Source organism: Mesocricetus auratus, unplaced genomic scaffold (genome assembly GCF_017639785.1).
Source record: "Mesocricetus auratus isolate SY011 unplaced genomic scaffold, BCM_Maur_2.0 Super-Scaffold_100015, whole genome shotgun sequence".
In the NCBI taxonomy this organism is placed as follows: domain Eukaryota; kingdom Metazoa; phylum Chordata; class Mammalia; order Rodentia; family Cricetidae; genus Mesocricetus; species Mesocricetus auratus.
This window is the reverse complement of record NW_024429198.1, coordinates 42,442,217-42,466,736: the sequence shown is the minus strand read 5'-3', so window position 1 is coordinate 42,466,736 and position 24,520 is coordinate 42,442,217. Positions and strand designations below refer to the sequence as shown.

The window sequence follows — 24,520 nt, the reverse complement described above, 5'->3', positions numbered from 1 at the left end:
CACACACCCACATCCACACACAGACATGGACACACACATGTACACACCCACATCCACACACAGACACAGACATAGGCACACACATGCACACACCCACATCCACACACAGACATGGACACACACATGCACACACCCAAACCCACACACAGACACACACACACATGCACACACCCAAACCCACACAGAGACATGGACACACACATGCACACACCCAAACCCACACACAGACATGGACACACACATGCACACACCCACATCCACACACAGACACAGACATGGACACACACACACACACACACACACACACACACACACAGTCTATGGATTTGTGCACATGAGGCACTGCTTGGTGTGACTCAGGGCAGAGAGCATGGAGCCACAGCTGGGCAGTCCGATTTGCCTTACAGGGCCTGTGTCATCTGCTTTTTGAGGAATTCAGGGGGTAAGGAGCTGGGGCTGCCAACTCCAGTACAGTAGGAAGAAACTGAACTTACAGGCATTAAGAAATATGACCAAAGACATAGAGGGCTGGGACTCACACTCGGACACAAGACTCTGATGGCAAGGGCACACTCTCAATTGCTGGGACAGCTGCCTCTTCGGGCCTGGAGCTAGAAGATGGGAGGGATGACTACAGAGCAGGTAAGACGTGCACATTCACCTTGTACGCTTGCTGGGCGGAGCTGCTGTTCCTTCCCAAACCCTCTTCTCCAGTGTCCGGCTACCAGGCTCCCTTTGCCATCTCCACCCGCCCCAGCCTGCAAACTGCTGTGACCCAGACTTCTGGCTGTGACTTGAAGATTTCTCTGTGGAAGTCATTCGGCAGACCTTGCTATTAACTTACTATTCCCTTATGCTCAAAACCCTGGCTTCCACACCACGGGAAATGCCCTTGCTTCTTCAGATAAGACAGAAATTAAGCCCGGGTGGAAATCAAAAAGGGTTTATGCTGGATAAAAGCAGCACTCTTCTGTCTCAAAAATTCCATGAACTTTACTGTCAGTTTGACTTCTGGAAACTTCTCCCGAAACTCATCTATTTTCTGAGCTGGACCATTCGTCATTATGATCACTTTACATTTCCATCTCTTCCAACTGGATTTTTGCAACCCAGGGCTCGGGATTATTGCCTTACAGCATTAACAGCTAATAAATTAGTCTCCTCCTTGCTATTTTTTGAGCAGGGATGGCAGCATGAGACCCTGTAGGATTGGGGGAGGGGCTTCAGAGGCTGATTCTGTGTGAACTATGAGGTCAAAGGTCAAGATTCCAACTGGAGAGCCATACTGCTGAGGGGAGGGGCACCTGAAATTAGTCTAAAACCTTTCAAACTAAAATAATTCAGACTTTTCTAGTTTTCAGAGAAGCTGTGTGCTTATACATATACCCTATAATATTCTCTAGAAATCCAGAGTACCATTCCCTAATAAAATATATATTCATATTTCCTCATCTAAATATATAAATATCTATACTAGGTGATCTAAGCATAGGAAATGATCTAACATCTGTTCAGGTCAGCTTTGATTCAGACAAGTTGGGTCAGTCCAGTCTTTGTCCTCAAGTGAATTTTTAAATCTTTTCATTTTCAGTGTTTTTGGATATGGAAGTTTTTCGGGAGGAGCTTACAGGACCTACAGGGAAGGAGGAAGGTCTTTCAGCGTTGTTGCTGCTAAAACATGCCTATGGAATCCTAGGAGTCTGCGCAGGAGGCGGGGTTTGTAGCTACACGCTAAGAGAGGAAACACCCAGGTAGATTCCAGAATTGCCTGAGGTTTCAGAGCTGGTGTAAGGTTGCAGGTCTGAGGTATCCTATTCCAGACCTGGGCTCCAGCCACCAAGATGTCCTTTAAAAAGAACCAGCTTGGTATCCTGTCCTTGAGTGCAGGCTCCTGGCTACCTCGTGTGGAAGCTGCCCTGATGTAGAATCATCTGTAAGGGGTGTCAGGAGGACACAGCCCCCTGCTTTTACCAAGGGCCTCTCTAGCTGTCTTGCCAAAGGCATTTTTAGAATAGTTTTAGTGCCCCAGACATTCTTAGGGCAGTCATTTCCTTCCCTTCCCGATTCTTTACTGGCTGTTTCTTTCTCCTCCCCAGTGTTGCTCTGAGGCACCCCTGAAAGGCTGTTTATTGCCTTTGGCTGACTCCACCTTTCTCCCTCTCCAGCCCTGAGCTTATCTTCTCTCTGCCAGGGGACTAACCTTTGTGCCTTTCCTCCTGCGATTTCACGGGGGAGCCTTCCACCCGGATGACTGCACATGCTCCTGGCCACGACTGTGGAGGAATTGCCCTTTGGATGGAGCACGTTCAAGAACTGTGTGAAAGCACCGAGTTCCTGCATTCCCCTCTGCCCGTGCTCTTTTGCAGGGCTGGGATGCACCCACACAGCAGCCTGCAACTGGGGTCCAGGTACAGTTCAGGCTCATGTGCCGCTCAGGTAGCTTTATCAGACACAGAAGGAAGCTGGGGCCAACTGGGGGTCACAGGTTCTGTCCCAGCCTCAGGATAAACAGGCAAGTAAAGGTTGCTGAAGAGGAGCTCGTGGAGCCCCACCCCTCCCAGAGGATATAAAAGCGGTTGCTGTTGCTAGAAGAAACAGCGCCTTCTGTGGATAAGCTGTGCTTGTAAATTGCCCGTGTTTCTGTAAATAGCCTTCGCCCTAATTAAATGCTCCTAATTAAGCACATCGGTTCACCAAGAGACTTGGGCAGAGTCATTTATTTGGTCTGTGGTTGATGCCCTTTCTGCAGGGAGCTGGCATTCATTATCGCCCCAGGAGAGGGCCATACAAGAGGACTCCCGTTTTCCTTCCCTTCCTAACTTATGTATAGAGTCCCCCTGAGTTGCTGTGAGAAGGGAGAGGATTAGCTGAGAAAACCTCAGGGGCATCCTGCTCACACACTGCTGTCCTCTCCCCACCCAGAAGCCCCATGCTTCGGTGTTGCAGTGGAATGCTGGGGTGAAGAATCTCCACCACTGATGTCCTTGCACCATCATCTATCTGCGTGCTGCAGACTACCGAATGAAATGCACTTTGGACCACACAGGAGCATCCTTCATCCCTGTATTGACTTTGTTTCTCAGGTTAGGAACAAGGATTCAGGAGAAATCAACCAGCAAGGCAGGGACTAGAAAGCAAGGTTGGGGACTGCCCACTGATACTCCCTGCTAGAATGACCAGCCCTGCTGGTGTGCCAAGCACTCACACTTCCCCCTTTGTAGAACACCTCCCAGACACTGGCCAGTCAGAGCAATTGGTATTGGTGAGCCTTGTCCCTTTGTCAGTCACAAGTGTGCTTTGCGTGGTCCCACTGTTTCACAGCGGAGGAGAGACTCCACGCTCCCGAACCTGAACACGGATAACATTTTTTTAAGCCAGTGGAACGTGAAAATTCACAGACAGTGTTTCCCAAGCTGTGTGACTTTGCTTTTTATTAGCTTACTCCAACCTGATGCGTCAGCTGGTGCGGGCTCTTTTGAGGTAGGACACATGCTTTCAAACTGACTGGGAGTGAATTCAACACTAATACAGAAGTTCCACAAAGTCCTTACGGACTCTTGGGAGTAGCCTACAATCCATCAGACTTAATCCTCTGCGTTTGAAAATTTTGGGCCTTCTGGAACACATTAGAAGAAACTTTAGTTGCAGAGCGCAGATGGAGTGGAAGGGCTACGCAAACTAAAACATCAAATGGTGCTATTAATCCAAATATCTTACCACAGTGGCTGTTTCTTTTGGAAGAGAAAGAATAAATCCCGAGACTCACTTGGCCTGAAATATGCAGGTACTCAAGGCAAGTGATTATTGCTCCCTCTGGTTCAATCTATAACAAATGTTTATTGCCTGCTTAATATATGCTTGTCACAGGTGTTGGCTATTGACGTAAATTATTTTCAATGAGAGAAAATGGCTGCTATGCTTCTGGAGCTTCAGTCCAGTGAGAAGAGTGTTTGCGGTCAATGCTTTGAAACAGCGAGCCTGGTGCCCCGGGGATGCTTGTGAGGACACCAGACCTAACCTGAGGAAGGCATGTGAGCAGAAGCCTACAGGCTAAGTTAGCCAGGTTCAGACTTTGAGAAACAGTATTCTACATTAGGGGTCTACATGAGAAAAGGTCCTGAGTTGAGGACAGGACTTGGCCTGGGATGCAGAAGGGCTGCTGGGCGGCTGAGTTGACAGACCCTGCAATGAGTTCATGGTTCACAGTTGGAGAGGATAGCACTATTGAAAAGTCTACAACTGGTCAAACCTCTTTAGTAGCTCCATCAAGGCACACGATGTTTCTTGATCTTAAGTTCAAAGCCCTTGCCACGTCTCCTCGGTTACTCTCATCCTAAGAGCAGTTTTCTTCTCAGATCTCCTAGGGCTCGTTTTAGGTTTGCCAACTGGAAGTGTGCGTTTCTCCATTGCCCCTTGTTGAGGCAGCAGTGTCAGAGCTGTATCCCCTTCGCCACACACTCTCATGACTATCTGCCCCATCCAGGTGCCTGCAAGTGAGTTTGTGGGTTTCGCCCAGAGGACTCTCGAAGGAATCACTTGTACAGTCATTATCCTTGTCTCCTTCCCAGACAGTATGTGAAGAGCAGCGTTCATTTTGTTGACAATATCACTTCCATCCCCTGAAGTTATGCTTCTCACTAGAGCCCAGTTTCTGTTTATTTCCTTTGGTCATGGGTGACCCAACCAGACCTTACCAAGCACTGTGTTGAAACAGACTCTTTTCACTCACTGTCTCAAAATAGGTGTCAGGAACCACCAGAGTGTCTCTCAAACCTAAGCCACACAAAAGCTTTTGAGAATAAGATCAAAAAATAAAATGAACATATAGAAATATCAAAACAATCCCTTCTTTATCCTGATGTGTTCCTATAAGGAAACCCTGGCATGTATTGTCCCTCTGAGAGAGACAGGTGGAGGCCACTACAGTCTCTGTCTGGAAAAGGCTGCCTGCCAGGCTTTCTTGGGAATATGTGTCACTTTGTAGTACCCCCACTTCCCTCCCCAATAAAGTAATCATTTGGAAGGGTTTGAGATGAACAGAGTAAATCAATGCCAGATGGCCAAGGCTCAACTCCTCAGCAAAATGGCTGAGTGCTGCCTAGGGCAAGAAGCACCCCCACACTTTGGGAAATCAGTGAGCACCCCAACAATGTTGTAAAGTCCTGTGAAGCCACAGGGGTGAGGCTGGGTTTTCATTCCCATGTTGTCTATGGAGATGCCAAGAAAGGGAGCAAGAAGAAGATCGGGAAACACTCTAGCCTTTGGAACCACTCTTTAGCCATGTTTTGGAAACAGCTTTCTGCCGTCATGTAGTGTTTCCAGACTGCATTCAGAAGAGCTGAACCATGTGAGCTTTTCTTAATAAACCTAGAAAACGGAGGCAAAAGTGAGTGGCTCTGCGCCATTACCATGTTCTGTCAGACTAAGCAACACTACTAAGTTTAGGACAAATGTGTGTTTCACTTTCCCATACAAGCAAGTTGTGGTCCATATAAAATAGACCTTTACTAAACAGAGAGAATGACTCCGTTTAAGGACAGATTTAACTGCTAAGGTAAGATAGAACCATGAATACAAAAGCACTATTAAAAGATGAGGTTGGCTCCTGAACAAAACACTGCTAGTACAGACACTAAGATCAACAATTAATAAATGGAACCTCATGAAACTTAAAAGCTTCAGTAAAGCAAGGGACACCATCAACAGGAAAAAATGGCAGCCTACAGAATGGGGAAAATTTTTTACCAACTCCACATTTGACAGGGGGCTAATATCCAAAATACATAAAGAACTCAAGAAACTAGACACCGTCAAACTTAACAGTCTAATTAAAAATGGGGTACAAATCTAAACAGAGAATTCTCATTAGAAGAAACTCAAATATCTGAGAAACACTTAAAAATGCTCAATATCCTTAGCCATCAAGGAAATGAAAGTCAAAATGACTTTGAGAGTCTATCTGAATACCTGCCAAAGTGGCTAGGACCAAAACCACAAGTAAAAGCTCATGCTGGTGAGGATGTGGAGCAAAGGGAACACTACTTCATTGGTAGTGGGAGTGCACACTTACATAACCACCATGGAAATCAATATGGTGGTTTCTCAGAAAATTGGAATTTTATATACCTCAAGACACAGCTATATCATTCTTGGGCATATATCCATTCTTTCACAAGGACACTTCCTCAGCTATGTTCATAGCAGCTGTGTTTGCAATAGCCAGAAACTTGAAACAACCCAAAGGTCTCTTAACCAAAGGGTAGATAATGAAAATGTGGTACATTTACACAATAGAGTAATACTGGGTGATTTTTTAAAAAATGACACCCTGAAATTTTCAGGCGAATGGATGGAACTAGAAAAAAAATCATGCTGAGTGAGGTAACCCAGACCCAGAAAGACAAGCAAAGAGGTACTCACTCATAAGTGGATGTTATCTATTAAGTAATGGTAATCATGCTACAATCCACAGATCTAGAGTGGGTGGGTAACAAAGAGGGCTCCAGAGAAACCTGCATCTCCATGGGAACGGGAACTAGAAAGGATTGTGCGGGTGGACTGGGAATAGGTGGCGATGGGAACAGGAGAGACCAGGTTGCAGGGGTGGAAAGAGAGAGTACAGGGAGAGAGACTGGAATTTGAGAGCATCTGCGGGACTATGTGGAAACCTGGTGCAGTGGAAAGTCCCTGGAATTCACAAGGGTGACCATACTGAGGACTCCCGGTTTTCAGTGGAGGATAGAGAGCCTGTACTCTCCACGCTCTGTAATTAGTGGTAGGACTGTGACACCAACCCAGCCTCTAAACTTTCGACTACAGTCTGCTGTGCTTGCAAAATGTGCTGGGGCAATGGTGGTGCAGAACTTGTCAGAGTGGTCAGCCACTGAGGTCCACTAATTTGAGGCTCATGCCATGAGAGGGGGCCCAAGCCTGATGACCATGATCAGGAGGCTGAATAACCCAGAGACCTAGGATAGAGCCAAATATGACCAGCAAAAAACAACAACAGCAAAAAGGAGTCAATGAAATAATTCCTAATGATGCTCTGCTATAATACTCATAGATTGGTGCCTAGCCTAGTCTTCATCAGAGAGGACTCCTCTGGCAGCTGGTGGGAGCAGATGCAGAGACCACAGCTAAACATTAGGCAGAGAGAGGACCTAGGTTGGAGGTCTCCATCAAGTCTCTCCCCTCGGAGCTGGGGAACCCCTAGGAAAAGTGGGAACAAGAATGTTTGAGGACACCAAGAGAACTCAGGCCATGTTCAACTAATCAGGGCTCATGGGGCTCACAAAGACTGAAGCAGCAATCATGGGGCCTGCATAGGTCTTTACATGTATGTTGTATTCATCAGCATAGCGTTTTGTGGGATTCCTGACTCTGACTCATTTGCCTACTCTTGGGACCCTTTCCTCCTACTGGGTTGCCTTGTCCAGCCTTGATGTGAGGGTCTATATCTAGTCTTATTGTATATTGTTGTGCCATGTGAGGTTGATGTCCCAGGGAGGCTTGCTCTTTATAGGGTGGAGATGGAGGGAAGGAATGTATCTAGGGGAGGGAGGTGAAGGGAGGAGGAGCTGAGGGGAGGGGAGGAAGGAGAAGCTGTGGTAAGAATGCATTGTATGAGAGAAAAATACACTTAAAAAGAAAGGGAGGGAGGAAGGGAGAGAGGACTGGAAGGAGGGAGGAAAGAAGGAAGGAAGGAAGGATAGGAAGGAAGAAAGAAAGGGAGGGATGGAGGGAGGGAGAGAGGTAAAAAGAATGAGGTTGATGATAGATAAAGCAGTGAGGTATTTGCCTGCAGGTACAAGTTAGATCTCCAACAATCCATATTTTTGTTTTGTTTGTTTTTTAAAGTCGGTGTGGTATATGTAATCCCAGGTTTGGAGAAGCAGAGACTGGTAGATCTCTGGGGGTTTGGGCTTGTTGGCCATCTGCACAGCCCACTTGGCAAGCTCCAAGCCAGTGAAAGACCTGTCTCAAGAAAACAGTACGGATGGCACCAAGGTCGACTATACACACACACACACACACACACACACACACACACACACACACACACACACACACACACACTCATGCACACATTTGCACCACCTTGAGGAGTCTTGAAGTAATCCTTGCTGACTGGGATAGGTTTGCCATGGTATGACAAACTAGAGGTTAATTAAGTAGTTGTAACCTATGAGATGGATTAGGTGAAGCAGCAAAAAATGCTCTGCTGCAAAGCACATCAATGGAATCAGACCTACACAGGGCTGTGCTTCCGCATGGTGGAGGAAGGACTGGATCTCAGACCTGGCGTGTCCTGAGTGGCGGCTCCTCCATCCAGACACAGTCCATGGGTTCTCTTCCAGCTGCCATTTGCCTTCTCCATTCATATCTATCTCTTTCCAGCTCATTCTCACCTTCTGAAAGTTTTTAGAAGTTGTTGGATTTTATGAATGGATGTACAAATGAGGCTGTTCTTTAAATACCTCTAAATACCGTGAGGAACCTCTAAAGGACACTGGACATCCTTCTGTCCATGGTAGCATTAATTCCTTATGCTCCCTACAGCTTTCAAATACTGCCATGAAGGAAAATGACCACAAACAGGGTAGACACAAGGTCTCCACTTCAGGAGGCAGGAGAGTTTTTATATTTAGTAACAACTCTAAGGAATCAAATGCTAAAATCTCTCATATGGGAATTTCTTATAAAAATACATGTTTTGATTGATTTATATTTCTGATGCTATGGGGATCCCCCTACCCCAACAACTGTTTTGGTGTTTGTTTTTTTGGCTAAGCCATGAAAACCTATTTCCATGAAAAGCTATTTCAGGAAACAATAAAACTCACCATTGAACATTTTCTCTGTGTTTTGTGCTACTGTTTGTATATGGTTTGTCCCCACCAAAACTCATGTTGCGGTTTGGTGCTAATTATAACAAAGCAGAGAGGAGTTGGTGCCTTTAGGAACTTGTGATTGTCACCTTGTCGCAACTTGGAATCACCTGAAGTTGACCTATGAACATGTCTCTAGGAAGTTGTCTTAACTAAGCCCTTGATTTGGGAAAACCTGTCCACTGTGGGTAGCACCATTCCCTAGGGATCCCTGTGCTGTATGAATGGATCAGTCAAGCTGATCACAAGCCAGCAAAGGAGCATGCATACTTCCGTTTCTCTCTCCTCCCAACTGAGGATGGGACATGACCAGGTGTTTTAAGCTCCTGTCCCCCACACTTCCCCACGGTGAGGGACTGTCACCTGGCATTAGGAACTAAAATAAACCCTTTCTCCTATCTGCTACTTTTCTCATGTCATGTCATCACAGGGGCATTTAAAATGAATGCTTTCCTCCAGGGATTGACTTCTGACTCACAAGAAACTGAACGGTTACCCCTAGTGGGTTCCATAAAAGTAAACCCTGTCCTCCCTGAGTTTCCTTCACGCTTGTTTTTTTATACACATACCCACCCTTAACTCATGCACACATACCCACCCTTAGCATACATACGCCCCTGCCATGGGCAGCTATCTTCCACGTTAGAAGGAAGAACGAGTCCCTCACACGATGCAGCTACCTGATCTTGTCCTTGACTCCAGAACTGTGAGGTAAATGCTCTTTTCTTTACAAGTGTTTCTTTATAAAAACAGCAAGTGTATCGAGATACCTTTCTTGTCTCTTCTACCCAAATAGCCCATGTCTCCGTGCCACTTGCTGTGTGTTTGCCTTTGCTTACGCCCTGGGCGGGGAAGAGCGTTTCTGTGTCTGCTCTTCCTCCTCAGATCCAGATGAAGGCTGTTTTCTCTTTCTCCTCATCCCTGAGGTGTGCAAGATGATGCTTGGTATTATCTTAGTTTTCATTTCATAACTTGTGGTGTGATCTAACACCTTCGTTGGCATTTCTTGTCACACCTCAGTGATCCAGTTGCTCAAACACCTTACTATTGAAACAGTTTCCTTCTGTGGCACTGCTAAGATGTCTTCACATACAGCATTCAAGAGGCTAAGCCTTCCCCAACATTGGAAGCTGCAGGTGCCTTGAGGTTTCTTACAATCCATGTTGCCTTGCTTTTTTATATAATATTTTACAAATGCATCCATTTTTACAATGTCATTTTTAAGTGTATGTCCTCTGTATTTGATGACCTTCCTACTCACTCATATCTTATTCTAGAATTTTATCATTCAATTTTTCCCATTTATACACTAACTCATCTGGAATTGATCTTGGTATATGACTTGAGGAAGAGATTAAATTTCTTTCTTGCCAAATGGTTAGCCAAACATTCCCACAAAATTTATTGAACAAACTATTCTTTCCCAAGTGATTTATGATGTCAGCCTTACACTAAATACACAGTTCTAAGTCCTATTTGGTAATATTATCTTATTATTATGTCTTGTGATTCTTTATTAAATTTTATTTTATGCATATGAATGTTTTGCCTGCACATATATTTGTGTACTATCTGTACATTCCTGCTGCTTCTGAAAGCCAGGAGAAGACGGTGAATCACAGAAGTGAAGTTATAGATGGTTTTGAGCCATCATATGATCTCTGAGAATTGAACCTAGGTCCTCTAGAAGTGTTCTTTTTTATCATTTTTTATTTTAATTTTAAATAGCTTGTTTTACATGTCAATCCCAGTTCCCTCTCCCTCCCCTCCTCCCGCACTCCCCTTCCCCCCCACCCTCCCACCCTATTGCCAAATCCTTCCACATAGGGGATATCTAGAGTCTGTCATTTTACTCTGGGTAGGGCCCAGGCACTTCTAGAAGTGTTCTTGATCATTTCTCCAGTCCTTTATAATTCTTTTAATGCTCAGTAAACTGCATGATAATTCTTCTAGATTAATATTAAAATTGCTTTTTCAAATCCTTCCTCAGATTTGATAAAATTTCAACCTTTTTCAGTACCTTAAGATAGATGTATCATTCTCGTTTGCCTGCCATTTATTATCTGTATATCTATCTAATATACATACATATGATATATATGTATGTTTATAATATATCTGACATCTATCTATCATCTTTATATATGTACCATCTAATTATTTGCCTATCAGTCTATTATCATCTATTTATTCATTATATATCTGTTTATCTATTTATCCAGCCATCACCCATCTGGGCCTTCTTTCATTCATAAGATTTTAATGATTATTTGTGTGTCAGCTAAGCCACAGAAGTTATCCATACTCTTTTCCCATTGTCACACAGCCAACATTTTAAGAGTCAGAATTTAAATACAGGTCAGGCTGGTGTTGTCTTAGGGTTCTATTGCTGTGGTGAAACACCATGACCTAAAAGTAAGCTGGGGAGGTATGCTGGTTTAAATAGTTATGGCCCCATATCCTCATGTGTTTGAATGCTTGACTCATAGAGAGTGGTACAATTAAGAAATGTGACCTTGTTGTAGGAATTATGTCACTGTGAGGGCAGGCTTTGAGATTTCATATGCTCAAGCTACTTCCAGTGTGGTACATAGTTCACTTCCTGTTGCCTGTGGATCAAGATGTAGAACTCTCAGCTCTTTCTCCAATCACCATGTCTGCCCACATGCCACCATGTCCCACCATGATGATAATGGAGTAAACCTATGAAACTGTAAGCCAAGGCCAATTAAGTATTTTCTTTTATAAGAGTTTCTATAGTCATGGAGTCTCATAACAGAAATAGAAACCCTAACTAAGGCAGGAGGAAAGCATTTTTAGACTTGTACTTCAGAATTGCTGTTTATCACTGAATGAAGACAAGGACAGGAACTCAAATAGGCAGGATCCTGGAGGCAGGAGCTGATGCAGAGGCCATGGAGGGGTCCTGTTTACTGGCTTGCTTTGCATGGCTCGCTTAGACTGCTTTCCTATAGAGCCCAGAACCACCAGCTTAGGAATAGCCCCATCCACAGGGCGCTGTGTCCTCCCCCATCAATAAGAAAATGCAGACTTGCCTACAGCTTGATCTTATGGAGGAATTCACTCAAATGAGGCTCTCTTGTTTCTGATGACTCTAGCTTGTGTCAAGTTGACATCAAACTAGCCAGTATAGATGCCAAAGCATAGAAACTTACAAGTGGTTTTATCTTATATAAATTCTTGAAATTATTTTAGAGAATTACAGAGTACTATACAGAGCTGAGTCATAAAGCGGCAGATTTGTCAGACTGTGACTGGAGTGACGTCTGTAAGGTGTCTCAGCCATCATTCAACAGTAGCCCAACAACTTTCAACAACTCATCCTAACACATCACAACAGATATCTTGATTCTGTCTTTTAGTGAAAGAACAAAGCATTTAAATTTTCATTAAAATTAAATTTTACTGCAAAGCTCAAACATGCAAATAAGTACCTGAAGTGGTCTGAATTTATCTACTTATGAATACTATGAGAAAATCACAAGATTTAAAATAATTAGTGTATTTTCATTACACTAATTATTATAATACTTAATGTAATATATTATATTTTATAATATCTTTTACACACTCCCATTTGATTCCATTTTACAGACACAGGGCATTAATATTCAGGGAGGATTACCAACACCCACACAAAAGCTTGACAACTTATGACTCTAACCTCAGCACTGGGACTGGCCAGCTGATCTAACTAGACTGACTAGCTCCAGGTTCTATGAGAGACTCTGTCTCAGAAAAAGACATTCAGCATTAACCTCTGACTTCCACAGACCAAGACATAGATGAGTAGACACACACACACACACACACACAGAGAGAGAGAGAGAGAGAGAGAGAGAGAGAGAGAGAGAGAGAGAGAGAGAGAGAGAGAGAGAGAGAGAGAGAGAGAGGGCTCAGGACATGGTAGCCCACTAGTAAAGTGTTTGCCCAACATTAAGATGGCTTTAGGTTCTGTCTTCACTACTACTGACCACTGAGAAGACTAAGCAAATAAAATCCATTTTCAGATTAAAAACAAAACAAAAACCTAAAAAAACTTGCTTGTGTTTTAGAGCAATCTCAGGGTCAGAGCTAAATGGAGCAGAGCGAACAGTTTCCAAATACCTCCTGCCTCGGCTCACACGCAGCCTCTCCCACTGTCACTGTTCCTTATCAGAGTTGTATGCTAGTTACAATCAGAAAAGTCCATGCAGACAAATCATCATTACCCAAAGTGCACCGTTTCCTGGTGGGTTTGCCCTTGCTGCTATACGTCCTGTGGGTTTTGATAAATGTACAAGAATGCACATCCAACACCACAATACTATGTGCTCTCACGGCCCTAAGCATCCTTCACCGTGTCTGTCTTTGTCGCTTTTCCAGAAAATCATTTACTTGGGCTCACACAATTTGTAGCCTTTGCAGACTGCTTTTTTTCACTTAGTAATATTAGTATAAGATTCTATGATGTCTTTTCATGTTTTCACAGGCCAGTTCACTTTAAGCGCTAATCCGCCATTACTCATATGCACCAATGTCTGTTTACCAATCCTTCACTTACTTAGGGTTGTGTTGGTTGCTTCCAAGTTCTGGCAGTTCTGAACAAGGGTGTTATAAATACCCCCATGCAGGTTCTGTGGGGACATAGTTGTCGAGACATTCACATATCTATCAAGGAACGTGGTGATTATTCAAACACATTTGATTTTAGAAGCAAGTGCCAAACCATTTCCCACCATGTCTGTACCGTTTTGCAATCTCACCAACAATCAATCAAGACTCTTGTTTCTCCATAGCTTTGCCACTGTTTGGTGTTCATGTGTTTGCTATTTCCATCACTTTTAAAAGTTTTGCCATAGTATCTTGTTTTCATTTGAATTTTCCAAATGACATATAATGTGGAGTATCTTAATTATAACTAGCATGTATCTTCTTGCTGAGAAAAATTTTCATATCATTTATCCATATTTTAAAAAACAGGTTGTACTTTTTTCTGCTGTTTTCTTCTTTAGATATCTTTTTAAAGTATTTTTTACCCATTCTGTAACATTTTTTTTCATTTTCCTGGCACTATCATCTGCATAAGAGTTTCTATATTTTTGATGAATTGCAGCTTAGTTTTGTTTATGTCATGGATTATGCCTTTGATATCATATCTAGATCACAGTCTCCAAACCTAGGACCAGCTAGAATTTCTCCTGTGTTATCATCTAGAAGTTTTATAGTTTTACATTCAAGTCTATGATTCATCAAATTGAGTATTATGAAACACATAATATATGTGTAATTAATTTGTTTTGCATAAGGATAATTGCTTATTCCAGAATCATTTGTTGAAAAGAATTACTTCTTCTACATTTTATTGCTTTCACAAAATTGACAGAAATCACTTGACTGTATTCCTAGTCCTAGCTTTCCTGTTCTGTTTAATTGATCTATCCATTTATTTGGTCACTGATATCGCAGAGTGCCTGGGTTATAATGTCCTGGAGTCTGATGCGATCGGTCTTAACATTGTTCCTCTGCCCTTTAGTATGGGATTGGATTTTCTGGGCCTTTGCTCTTTTCAGTATTAATTTTAGAGTTAGGGGTGCTTTTGATGGCTACAAATAACTTTCTTGGATTTTGATTGGGATTATGTTGACTCTACAGATCAAGTTGGGAATAATTTACATCCAGAAAAACTTGAATCTACTATCCATGAACATGTAATGTCTCCCCAAGTATTTAGTCATTCTTTTATTTCTCTAAGGGTTTTTAAATTTTCTTTATATGTATATGACTTATATTTTGTTACATCAATACTTAAGTGTTTTATGTTCTTCAGTAAAATTTCATACTTTTCCTCACTTCCCATGTCTTAAGTTTATTCTTAGGTATGTTATGGATTTTGACAGTCATATACCTTGGAAATATTTTATAACCATCTTGGTGATGGGCCCTCTCTTAGGTATGGGTGATCCTATGGGAAACTCACACACACTTTGTGTTTTTCCTCATAACCGTTCACTTAAGTGGAGCATGTGTGCACTAAAATAACCAAAATAATGTGAAATTCGATTGTGACATACCTATAAAGAAGTGGCTAGCCCTACAAGATTATATAATAAGGAAGCTTTCCCTGAGAAAAGGACAACTGACAGCTTAAAAAGAGGGAGAGTAGTTACATGCAAAGGAGAGGTAGAAAATAGTAGATGATTCTGATAAAAACAGTAAATCAGTAGTCAGCATGTGAATTAGTGTGCCAAAGCTTGCACTTCATAAGAAAGGCTTAACCAGAAAGGGACGATCATGTGCTCAAGGATGAAGGTCTTTAACTTAGAAATGGCAGAAAGCCATCAAAATTTATTTTTAAGGAGAGTTTTCTTTGATAGAGCAGGGAGAATAATCAGCGGTAGCATGAGTTGATCTGACCAGACACTGGTGAGGCTGTAATGATGGTCATGGCGGCAGCTTGGACATTAGTGAGGTGGTGGGAAGAAAACAGGTGTTCTCAGTGATTGGGTCAGTTTTCAAGGTGATGGACAGAAACGCAGAGGCAACTGGAGTGTCTGTCTTCAACAGTGTTACTTACTAAGATAGAGAATGTTAGAAAGATCAGGAAAGATCCCAAGTTCTGTTTGGAATATGCTGAGATATCAAAGAGGAAACTTCAAGCAGGCAGGTTGATCTTTCCTGAATATGATCCAGAAGAAATGCAGCATAGTCTGCATGGTAGCTCCACATTATGTATAAACACAATGAGTGTGTGTCTCTACTGGGATACCAGAGACAACAGAAAGCTGCATGTGAGAACATGGAGTCCTGAAATAAATAACTTCCCCTTGGTTTTTGCATTTGACACACAGGTCTCATTTACTCTCACCTTGTTGCCTGACACTGGTAGGTGACATTTATGTGTGCTGATATTACTGTCTGCTAGATACATTCCATCATTGTGTTGGCTTATTCTGCTGGAGAACATACACTGTGGTGGTGCTTTGGTTGAACAAACTTTCTTTGAATGCTTCTCTGCTTCCTTGTTTGTGGTCAATAATGGTATCTACTGTAAAGAGCATGCGTGAAATTAAGCATTGTTTGTAAAACATTTATCACAGTGTTTGACACTCTGGGATGAATAAACATTACCTGCCAAAGAATGAAGCCTGTTATCAGTAAAGGACAGTGTAGGGCAGTGTTTCACAACCTGTGGGTCAAGACCCTTTCATAAAGGTCACATACAACCATTGGAAAACACAGATATTTACATTATGATTCATAACAGCAGCATAATTACAATTATGAAGTAGCAGTGAAAACAATTTTATGGTTGTGGTCACCATAGCATGAAGAACTGTATTAAAGGGTCACAGCATTAGGAAGGTTGAAAACCGCTGGTGTAGAGGTCGGAGAGATGACTCATCAGTAAAGATATTACACTCCTTCAGAGGACTGGAGTTTGGTTGCCAGTGCCCATATCAGGCAGCTCACAGATTGAGGGGAATGTGATGCCTCCAAGGGCAACACACACGCTAACACCCCATACAGACACATGCACACATAATAATTTATTTTAAGCACAGTATTTGGAGTTTCAAGCCATCTTCAAATAGGCCAAAGTCAGAATACTTCAAAGACAAAGCTGTTTTCCCACCCTGCTATTTCTAAAAGCAGGGAAATGATATTTAGCTTGAATAAATAAGCATTAGGTCATAAAAAGTACAATGAACATAATTTGTCCTTTGGATAAACCTCCACTGTACACATACTACTTAGGATGCTTGGAGTGTGTTACACAGCAGAATATTCTCTAATGTCCCCGTTAGGCCTCCCCCCCCAAAAAAAAACTCTACAGGAATTTGGAAGACAATCTTGCTATGAGTCACCTTCTTTGCACTAATGGTACCTGTGAAAATTGGAATTTTGTATTTTATACTGCAATGAAAATAAAGTATAGAAGAAGAAATTATCCTGCATTCATTTTGAAATGTAATTCAGCAATAACAGCCTTCCTATTATTTTTACGTGATCTAAAAAAGATATAAGCATGATATTCTTAGGTTTTAGCCACTTGGGTCACACTGGATAATGCAAATATCTAAAGTGAAAGATGTTTTTACATGTCATGTGCTCATCAGCAATGAAAATTCGTGTCCCCTGTTTGTACTGCTAATTTCGGTTTTATTTTAAGGCTTTATGAATATATGCATACACATATTTATTGAGTCTGCTGAATGAGCTATAGTGTATACAACTTAAAGAAAAGATTGCCCTCTTATCTGTCGCCACAGGCCTTTCAACCCATTTGACTTTGCCCCACTCTACCTTATGTTGCAAGTGTGCCTCTCATTCAGCTTGTCCCTTTCCAATGAAAAAGTTCAGTACAACATAACACTCTCCAATCTCCAGCTATCATTTTTTAAAGCATTGCCCCTTGCCTGGTAGCTTCGAAGCCTGGGCAGGAGCTCTGGTGAGCTTCTCTTCCCACATCTGGCTCCATAACTTCATCTGCTTAGAGCTATTGTTCCAAACCTCCCTGGGGGTGAGCATTAACTGAGAATTTGGGGAAAGGCAGAATACAGGAAGCCAAGGACAGAAGCTCTTACTTGATTGGTGCATGTGTGACCTTGATGGTTTCGAGATGTGTTCTTTCTTGGTGTCCTCCTGTGAATTCTTTGGGTTTTGCTCCTCTACAATCCTCTGTGACAATGACTAAGATCTTTTACTCATGGCTTCTTCCACCCAGGCAATGATGTCTCTCTGACTCACACCAAGATTTCCAAAGGTTTCCTGAAGGAGTCACCTTGTCTCGAGCCCCTGTGGGATGTGCAATAGGACTGTACATTGGTCAGCCATCTCATTGCTGTGACAGAGTGATGTGCGTGACAGTGCCCAGTACTAGGAAGAGATTTCCCTTGCTCACTGTACTTTTCTAATTAATTCCTATAGTTGGCCTTGCTTACTTGAAATTCATAATCAAACACAGCCACTCACCTTTAACCTTTTTAGGGGCCAATCAAATATCAGTCCTTTCTCATTTTAACCCAAGGACCAACATCAAGCTTTTCAAAGGATGCCCCTGGACTCTTCATGACTTTAGCTTTAGCTCTGTCCCCTCCCACCCCCACCAACTCTCCTGAGACAATAGTTAATGCAGCCCTCCTCAGGTAGACAATTGGTTTGCTTTCTGTGTGTAGTCTAGAGAAGAGTGGTGGAGCAACACTGCGGGATACTTTATAGTCTCATAGTCTATTGCACATACACAGTCTAATACCAAGAGGTCCAGGCTGGGGACACTCAATAACTACTGCATTTTGATCAGATTTGGAGTCTCTGCTGAAACTCAGTCAACAGGAAAGGTCTCATCTTAACATTGTGTGTGTGTGTGTGTGTGTGTGTGTGTGTGTGTGTGTGTGTGTGTGTGATGAGCTCTGTCTGGTAGTTCTTTAATACATTATGATTTAAGTCATGCTTCTTGATAAAAATACATTTGGAAAACATTGTCCTATTGTTTTTCTCTTAAGTATGATGTAAGTTAAGCTATTGGTTTGAAATCATTTTTTAACCATATCAGGAGGAGTATTCTGTATATAATTTAACTTTTATCAGAAATGGATGTTGGATTTTGTTGAATGCCTTCTGACATTTATTAAGATGAGAATGAAGTTTGTTTCTTTTGACCTATTGATGCAATGGTGATATCTTAATATTTCCTAATACTGAGTCATGCATGGATTTCTTATAGCAATGTTTTTAATATAATTCTAGATTACATTTTCTGGTATCCTGAGTGATTTTCATCTGTAGTTATAAGTGAGCTTGGTGAAAAAGCATTTTGTTCTATCTTCACCAGGATTTTTGTATAAACTATCTTTCTTTCATAAGAAAAAAGTGAAATATTCCACATTTTATTCCAGTCACAACCTTCTATAAAGTTTTAATTGAAGTATGAGGCATGTATTTAAAGAGCACATACCTCAGTTGATCTTTACAATATAATGATTAGCCAGATCCACATAAAGAAACTTCCCACAATATCCCTCTGCTAACAGTTCATGACTAAGCATAACCATGTTCTTGATTTCAATAGTAAAATTTACCTGCTTTTCATACTCTATCTACACAACTCTAAATGTCTAAAAGAGTATACATAAATACTCTTTTGTGTCTGTCTTTAACTCAGTACTATGTTGTGAAATTTCATACATGTGTATATTATATATCATTTAATCTCTCTGAAATTAATATTTTATAATTTAGACATTCCCCAAATTGCTTATCCATTCCACTAGTTGACATTTTGGTTGTTTTCAATTTGAGGCTATTACAAATGCTACTTGTATGAATATTTTATTCCCAGCATATGCTCTTTCTTTAAGCGTACCCACATATCTCTGCTACATTGGTGAACTAGAGTTGCTTGATTATAGGAAATACATATAGGATGATTACAATTTTTATTTTTAAAGCATCCTTTATATATTCAGAAATACACACATATGTTGTCTGTATTATTTATATGTGAGAAAGTTGGAGTGGTGATGGGGATGTTCTTCTGTATATATGTTTCTCTTATTGGTTGATAAATAGAACACTGTTTTGCCAATAGCCATGCAGGAAGCATAGGGGGGCAACCAGACCAGGAGAAGGCTGGGGAGAGGAAGGCAGAGGGAGGCCATGAAGAGGCACCATGTAGAGACCAGGAAGGTAGGACGTGGCAGGTGTTCTCTGGAAATACACAGTTTAGTAATTACAGGTTAATAATTAAGACAGAGCTAGTCAATAAGAAGCCCTAGCCATTGACCAACAATTTAATAATTAATATGTCTCTGTGTGCTTATTTGGGGCTGAAGGGTGGCGGGACCTGGAAGGACAGAAACGTTTGCCGACAGAGTGGCTGGATTAATATCAGACCAACAAACGTGAAGACAAACATGTTGTTCAAAAAGTCTATTCTTGCAGAAGATATAACAATTATAAGAAATAATAAACAAGACAAAGCAAAATTTGGCAGAAATGAAAAGATAGACATTTCAAATGTAATACTTAGAGATTTATATGTGTTGATACTATGTTTCCATATATAACTTCCAATAATGGGAAGTTAGAAAGAATGGAAGCTTTACTAAAGATTTACAGGAGTAAATATTTTAGCCAGCATTAGCCAAAGCCTTTGTATCTAGGACACTAAAAGTACAAGTGACAAAAATGAACAAGGAAACAATACCCCTGGGCAAAGTAGACCTGAGTAAAATTAAAAATGACTATGTTTCAATAAAGATCATCAAAGAGATAAAAATACAGCACACTGGATGGGAGAAAGCAAAAGGCAGCATCACGAAGGCTGGATAGCTAGAATATTGGGGAAGGCTTACAACTCAATGATTAAAAAAAAGATGGCCCAGATTTTAAATGAGCAATGTATCTAAAGGAGACATTCTTCAAAGAAGATATTCAAACAGTTGATAAGCTTGTGACAATACATTCAACAATATTAGTCACAAGTGGGCACAAATAAAAGCTGTTTTAAGGCCACACTTCACATTCACTACCATAGATATAGAAGACTAAAGACAATAAGCATTGAGAAATGAGCTGGGAAATTAAAGCACTTCCATACTACTGATGGTATAAAAATGTGCAACACTTTAGAAAATAGTTTGGTAGTGCCACTAAAGTTCAAACATAGAATAGCACTCTTTAATATGCTCACAAAAGAAATGGAAATGTTTGTATCATTTTTGGAGTCGTATACATAACAGTCAAAATATGAGCACAACCAAAGTGTCCATCAACTGATGGGTGGGTAAGTCAATATTGTATATCCAGATAATGGAATATTATTCAGCAATAAAATAACAAAGTATTGATAAAATGTTTCATCATTGATTAATCTCAAATACATTATTCCCAGTGAAAGAAGCCAGTCACAAAAACCACATATTGATTCCTTTTATATAAGAGGCATTCCAGATGAAGCAAAATCATAGAGAAGATAAATTGATAAATTAGTAGGTTGCCCGGGGCAAGGGGGCTTAAGGAGAGGAAGTTGAGAGGTGATTGTTCATTGATATGAGATTTCTCTCATAGATTATCAAAATGATTGTGGTGATAATGAGACTCAATTCCCAACACACTACAAACACACTGAATGGATGGATTGCTTGATACATGAATTAGATCTCAATATAGCTGGTGAAACACTAAATTCAATCTTGAGCCATTCTGGCTTTCACATTTTAAAGAATTGCTCTTTGAAATTTCCCATAGAGCTCAGCACACACTTGCTAAGAGGTCAGTAGATACCTGGAGTAAAGCCTCTCACTGGACAAGTCCAATGGATGGACTTGACCGTCTACAAGCACTGTACAGGATTTTGATCTGATGAAGAACAGAGCCGTTCCCCAGCTTAGAGGGAAGGGAAGAACCCAAAACAATAAGACGAGCCAGCTCCAAGCTGCACTCCTGTCTGCATGACTGATACGGACCATCTGATGCCTCCTGTTACTCTGTCGGGCCATTCTCTCCACAAAGTCACAATATTTATTTTAGCACCAGTGAGTATTGAGTGTGTGTGTATATCTACATGGAGATAAAACACTGCTCTAATAGGAACACAGAGGCAGCGCAAAATCAATTCATCCGGACAATCAAGCAGGCCTCTGAATGAATGTTTAGACAGTGGGTTGATAGAGCCATGTGATATAAGTTGCAGAGAAGCACTGTCTAGTGCTCATAAACCATGATCTATGTTTTGCAACGCGGGTATTATACAAATAATTAATGGCATGGACTAGAGATAGCGCTGATGGGAAGACAGAAAGGCAGCGTGTAAAGAAGTCTGCTCAAATCCTTTGCTCCTTAGGAGGTGGGAGAGGACCAAGCAGCCTGATCCAGGACACCACAAAGTTTGTGGGTATCCTTCCTCTAGCACTGCCTTGTGGGATGGCTGCTGCCTACTAATCTATGAATGCCATTCCCCCAGGCACAACTTTGAAATGCTTTATGTTCCTGTTGTCTATTTGGATGAAAGTCAGTGTGTAAAGAAATTGCCCCATGAAAGGACACAGTAAGACATAATTGTTTGAACTGCTTGGATGCCAGTGTTTTTCTCAGAAATGTACTCTTCAGGAATAGAGGAAGCCTAATTGGTAAGATATTGACTAGCCTGTGTGTAATTTATCTTTCAACCATTACTCAGTGCTCCCTCAAGTACCCTGTCATCTACCTAGAGAGAAGCACTGGACTGATATTTAGCTCATATCCCCAAGGGTCTCTCCTTTCCCTAATACATATGTATTAATTCCCATTAACCTCATTACAGCAAGAAGTAATGTGGGTATGGAAGGAAGGCCAGACAGCCAGATGGCTGTGAGCGTCTGTTACGGTATGTGAGTAACTTCCCATTACTATGCAGCCTTCATTCACTCTATGAGTTCACATTGTGACAAACTCCTTTTGGAGAACTTGTTGACTTTCACTCAGGAATCCTACAAGCAGAGACACAACTACCCTCATATCATCTTCCACACTGGAAAGCCACGGTAGCTGTTAGACACCATAGAAAAGTGACACTCCAGATAAGCTGTGGTTGCTCAAGGACATTTATGACTGCACAGTGATTGTGACTTCTCAAAGGCCCACAAACCATGGCTTCCCTTGACAATGCACACACTGAAGGTTGGGAATTCTCTCATCCCATTTCTACCCACTTGGGTCTCGGCGAGAACTGGAGCAAGCATATTTGTATGAAATCTCATCATCCAGTGATGAAGCTAACTCACTTCTCCATGTTCAGCTTAGTAAGTGCAATGAAGAAGAGCCAGACGATGGCCAACCTTGAGACCCAACTTACCCATTTGAATGTCTTTAGGTCCCCAGGGACCAAAGGTCTACGGATCAAGAATTTACAATGATGTTTTATATAGGTCCTCTGATTAGGGACATGGTCAGAGGTGCTCTGCCCAAATTTTGAAGGTACTGCAACTCTCTGAATGATTTTTTTCTCCAGTAAAATAATTGGATGATGCTTCCATAAAAGTATTACCATAGTCCTCTAAACAGTTGAAAATAATCTTAGTTTTAATTTAAACATGAAGCAAAGATTGAGAAGAGGCGTTTATGATGGTATTAGGAGTCAGTGAGTTGAACGTGCATAGGCACAATTAATCCTCACAATAGTCCTGCACGGCAACTGGAGATTAAAGAGATGGGCAGAATAATAAGGAGATTTAAACCCCATATCCTCTAACCTCTACATGAACATCACGGTACACAAGTGCTTGTGCTTATAAACACACACTAAATAATTAATTTAAAACATACATAGTGAAGTTCTAGTTAGCCATAGAAGGAAATCATGTCACTTGCAGAAAAATGGACGAGTTGGAAACATCATGTTAAGCAAAATAAGCCAGCCTTGCAAATAGTACACTGTTTCTCTCAATGTGGAATCAGACCTGAGTAGTAAAAGGTGGGCTAGTAGGGATATAGAAGGCAAAAGGAAAGGGGGGAGACTGGAAAGGGTAGCAGAGAGAATAAGTATGACCAAAGTAGATTGGAAACATGCATGCAAATGTCACAATGAAACCATTACTTTGCACAATTAATATACACCAATTTTATTTATTTCTATTAATGTGTACATATGTGTATGCACACATGTGTGAGGATGCCCAAAAAGTCCAGAAGAGGGCATCAGATCACCCAGAGTTGGAGTTACAAGTAGTTCTGAGCAGACCAGCATAGGTGCTGGGAACTGAACTGTGATCCATTATGAGAGCAGCAAGTTCTGTTAGCTGCTGAGCCTCCCCTCTAGCCCCAATGATTTTAAAAGTAGAGCATTTAAAAGTCACTAAATGGTCTCTTGTTTACTGAATGAACATAAATTATTATCTAAAAAAGAAGGAAAGAAGGGAAGGAAGCAAGGAAGGGAGAGAGCTTACCTACTCAAAGTTGGTACAGGTAGCACCTCCCTAATGTGACTGCAGAGTGCAGATGTCTGCTTCCCTGGGTTATGTGGGCAGGAACAGCAAGTTCTCGCTCTCCGAGTTGTTCCTTATCTGGTTTACTGCACATTTTTTTTGCCATGCACTTTTTATTATTCTAAATTGTGGGTGAGATAATAGTTGGTTTGTCAAAGTGCAAAGGCTAAACCTTCTGATAAACTTCAGCTGCTACCAGTGATGGACACCACCCACATGGCCAAAATAACCATGAGGTCACTTCCTGCATGGCGTCCTGCAGGCTTCTCCAGAAATTCAGAAGCTGAAGGGCAGGTCTGGCCGGGGTCAGAGGCTGGGACCAATGAGTCACCCGACCAGCCTCTCAGTCAGCTCCTCTAAGGAAAAAGTATGCAGGGAGAATTTTTTACTCCAGTACCCCTTTCTCTGCTGGTATCTTGGGAGGTCTGTGGTCAAAGAAACTTTCAAAGACTTGATCCCCACCAGTCCTACTCATGAGGTATCCTTGGAGCTTTGTAACAAGCCAGGCCAAATGACATGGTGTAGCAGAGACACTCATTTCCTCCCCATTAATGGGTTTCTCAGGTGTAGGGTAAACACTTCCATTTGAAGCATGGCTTGGCCAAGGCACATATATTTAATTTGTAGTACAATTTAGAGTGTTGTGAGACTTCAGAAAGCACAGGC

At 41.6% G+C, this 24,520-nt stretch overlaps 2 long non-coding RNA genes across 2 annotated transcripts; one reads left to right on the top strand and one right to left on the bottom strand.

The window, feature by feature from the left end:
* The first annotated feature begins 355 nt into the window (after window positions 1–355).
* Window positions 356–3,140, top strand: LOC121144332. Its single transcript, XR_005881667.1, has 4 exons — window positions 356–642; window positions 1,592–1,716; window positions 2,192–2,408; window positions 2,923–3,140. It is a non-coding gene; the product is annotated as an uncharacterized LOC121144332 (long non-coding RNA).
* Window positions 3,141–3,414: 274 nt separating this feature from the next.
* On the bottom strand, window positions 3,415–23,920 carry LOC121144331. The gene is made up of 5 exons (XR_005881666.1): window positions 23,816–23,920; window positions 17,477–17,687; window positions 13,453–13,525; window positions 8,253–8,411; window positions 3,415–5,367 (listed from the first exon to the last, which is right to left on the bottom strand). It is a non-coding gene; the product is annotated as an uncharacterized LOC121144331 (long non-coding RNA).
* Window positions 23,921–24,520: the final 600 nt, after the last annotated feature.